This window comes from Limulus polyphemus, unplaced genomic scaffold, assembly GCF_000517525.1.
Source record: "Limulus polyphemus unplaced genomic scaffold, Limulus_polyphemus-2.1.2 Scaffold4698, whole genome shotgun sequence".
Lineage (NCBI taxonomy): Eukaryota > Metazoa > Arthropoda > Merostomata > Xiphosura > Limulidae > Limulus > Limulus polyphemus.
The window spans coordinates 43019-46958 of NW_013670308.1; positions in this window are offsets into that span (position 1 = coordinate 43019).

Sequence of the window (3940 nt, forward strand, 5' to 3'; positions counted from 1 at the left end):
AACATTATAAACTTAACTATAAGACTTACTACTGTGCTCTACTAACTGGGTACATTAAAACCTGATAAACCTATAAAGTACATGGTTCTAGTTTTCCGACCAAAAGAAGTAAATTAAGAGGTTTTTGTTTGTTGTTAAGCTCCAAGCTACACAATCATCTGCCCTCTAATGGCACAGCGGTATGTCTGCGGACTTATAACCCTAGAAACTGGGTTTCGATACCCGTGATGGGCAGAGCACAGTTAACCCTTTCTGCTTTACTACAAACCAAAACCGGGTAATACAAAATAAGATTAACACAGAGAAGAGAAAGCCATTCAACCCATCACCAAAAAATAAGCAGTAAGCCATTCAGCACAGATTATAAAAAGTGGTCATATGGACTTGGGTCCAGAAACAACCTTGGTTTTTTGTTATTTTTTGGAGATTGCGGGAAGTACATTGGCTATGCACTATGATGGACCTGCTAGTGACGAGTTAATGGTTGGGGAAGTACATTGGCTATGCACTATGATGGATCTGCTAGTGACGAGTTAATGGTTGGGGAAGTACATTGGCTATGCACTATGATGGACCTGCTAGTAACGAGTTAATGGTTGGGGAAGTACATTGGCTATGCACTATGATGGACCTGCTAGTGACGAGTTAATGATTGTGGAAGTACATTGGCTATGCACTATGATGGACCTGCTAGTGACAAGTTAATGGTTGGGGAAGTACATTGGCTATGCACTATGATGGACCTGCTAGTGACAAGTTAATGGTTGGGGAAGTACATTGGCTATGCACTATGATGGACCTGCTAGTGACAAGTTAATGCTTGGGGAAGTACATTGATTTAGAGTTACTTGAATACAGTACTTTAAAAAACAGAATGGATAACTTCACTAGTTTGTTGATTTAAAATTGACTATACCTCACGTTTTGACAGATCTGGCCTATATTTTTCAGCCATCTATATTATCAAGTTTATTGCAAAAGTCTTCACATGACCTCCAAAGTTTCTACATTTTGTTGCCGTCTGAGCTTACAATCATGAAACTTTCAAATGGAACTTTATATGTAGAATCTACACAATCTACTCCAAACTGAGAAAACTTAAAAAACGCCGATATTATGTAAGTAAGTCAGATTTTCAAAGAAAATAATAATATTCTCAATTGCATAAGTACTCAACCCCTTTGCTACAGCAACCCTAAATCAATTCAAGTGCAAAAGATGAGCTTGAAAGATCACAAAATTAGTGTAATGGTCTCTGTCTGTGTGTAATCAAAGTGGTTTAACTTAACTTCAGAGTAAATACATCTCTTCGAGCCACAACTCGCATAGTGATAACAACCCAACCATGAAGACTGAGGAGCTTTCCAAACAAGTCAGAGATAAATTGGTAGAGAGGCACAGATCAGGAGAAGTTTAAAAAAATGTCGAAGTCGCTGATTATCCCATTGAGTATGGTGAAGTCCATCATTAAGAAGTGTAATGTGCTTTATACCACTCGTTCACTACCCAGATCAGGCTGCCCTTCCAAACTAAGCAGCCGGTCAAGCAGGAAACTGGTTAGGTATGCCACTGTGAAGCCAACAGTGACTTTGAAAGATTTGCAAAGTTCCATGTCTGAGATTGGAGTTAATGTTCATACATCGACAATATCCCAGTCCCTATATAAAGCTGGCCTGTATGGGCGAGTGGCAAGAAAGAAGTCATTACTTAAAAGGAATCATCTTAAATCTCATATGGAATTTGCGGCAAAGCATGCAAATGATACTGCAGACATGAGGGAGAAGGTTTTGTCAGACGAGACAAAAATTGAACTTTTTGGTCTAAATTCAAAACGTTACATCTGGCATAAGCCCAACACAGCCAATCACACAATCAACACTATCCCAACTGTCACGCATGGTGGTGGCAGCATCATGTTATGAGGATATTTCTAATGAGCAGGGACTGGGAAGCTTGTCAGGATTGTGGGGAAGATGGATTGTGCTAAGTACAGGCGAATCCTAGAGGAAAAACAGCTTGAGTCAGCCAATAATCTAAAACTGGGTCTAAAATTTACATTTAATCAGGACAATGACCCGAAGCACAAGGCCAAAGCCACACTGGAGTGGTTTCAAAAGATGAAAGTGAATATCCTGGAGTGGCCCGGTCAAAGTCCTGACATTAATCCTATAGAAAATTTATGGCGATACTTGAAGATTGCATTCCACCAACAATCCCCAATGAACTTGTCAGAATGGGATCAATTCTGCCAGAAAGAATGGACAAAAATTACACAATTCCATTGTGCAAAGCTGTTAGAGACATATCCAGAAAGACTCACAGCAGTAATTGCCGCCAAAGGTGCTTCCACCAAGTACTAACTTAGGGGAATGAATACTTATGGAATCAGGAAATTTCAGTTTGTATATTTTCTTTGCATGTTTTGCTGACATTCAATCTTCTTCACACATAACAGTGTTAAGTTTGATCATTAGAGTTTTGAATACAAACAAGTTAAATAAAAAAATGTTTACATTATTTGTATTTCATTCAAAATGTGACATCAATGGTAGGGAGCGAATACTTTTGCAAGGCACTGTAGATGTGGTATTTTCAGGTGAACAGACTTCCATAGAAGTATCAGATGGTTAGATATGCTAATAACAACAGACTAAACAAGGAAATCTGTGGAGTATTCTGCATTGGAAAACTTAACTAAATATTCTTGCATGTTAAATAATGAGATTGGGCAAGTTTTAATTGAAACAAACACAATCGTTATTAAGAATATACAAAAAGAAAATGCATTACATGTACTTGTACAGGTTCGACCACAGCCGATATTCTATTAGGTAGTGTTTAGTCCTACTGTTTCCACTCTCTCATGATTGATCTCTGCAGAATTAAAACACAATGTTCTCCTAGTAGAACTGAGCCAAAAAAAAAACATGCTTTAATTCATCAGGTAAACCATGTTTTGTTTGTCCCGTTGACAGCTTCACTTCGTGATTCTTGTTCTTTCACAGCAGTGGTCAGTTGTAATTGACAGACATCATCTATTCGGTTAGCAAAAGATACTACAATAGGTAATCCTTTCTACATGGACGCTCTGTGTTACTGCAATATCTGCTTGAGCAGAATATACATTTATCTACCATAGAGAACAAAGAAATAAAGCAACTAGAACGAGGCAACCTAAACGGTTTTCTGGACCACATGTTTATGCTGCAACTGCAGAAAAACTACACAAGAGAATTTTTTAAGATTTCTAAATCACTAAAGCGGGTAGAAAACATATAATATGCCTGTATATCACACAGTGTAAAACCACCTTAGGGCACTGAATTCATACCAAACACAGCTTATATAAGTAGCATATCCGGGTGTGTGCAGTGGAAAAAATAACGCGTTGTAGTTATTCATAAATGTACGTGTATCACATAATAGTTTAATCTCATATCAAAACAAAACATTTATTAAATGAAATAGTATCCATTATTATCGATGATGCCTTTCCATCTTACAATCAGGTTGTTAATGCCCTGATTAAAGAAATCACTTGGCTTTAAAGCAAAAACATGTCGATGTCCTCTTTAACACCTTCCACATTTGCATACGTTTTCCCATTAATATGGTGTTGCAGCGAACGAAAAAGATGGTAATCTGATAGTGCCATATCTGGAGAATATGGTGGGTGGGGGAGAACTTCCCAACCCAACTCCATAATCTTATGTTGCGTCAAACGTGCCACATGTGGACGTGTATTGTCGTGGAGAAGAAGAAAACCTTTCCGATTGAGGAGTGAAGGGCATTTCTGATGAAGGGCTTGATTTAGACGTTTCAGTTGCTGACTATAGATCTCTGCATTGACAGTTCTCTGTGGATTGAGGAGTTCGAAATGAATTACTCTTTTAATGTCCCACCCAATGCAACGCATCACTTTCTGCGAATGGAGTCCAGG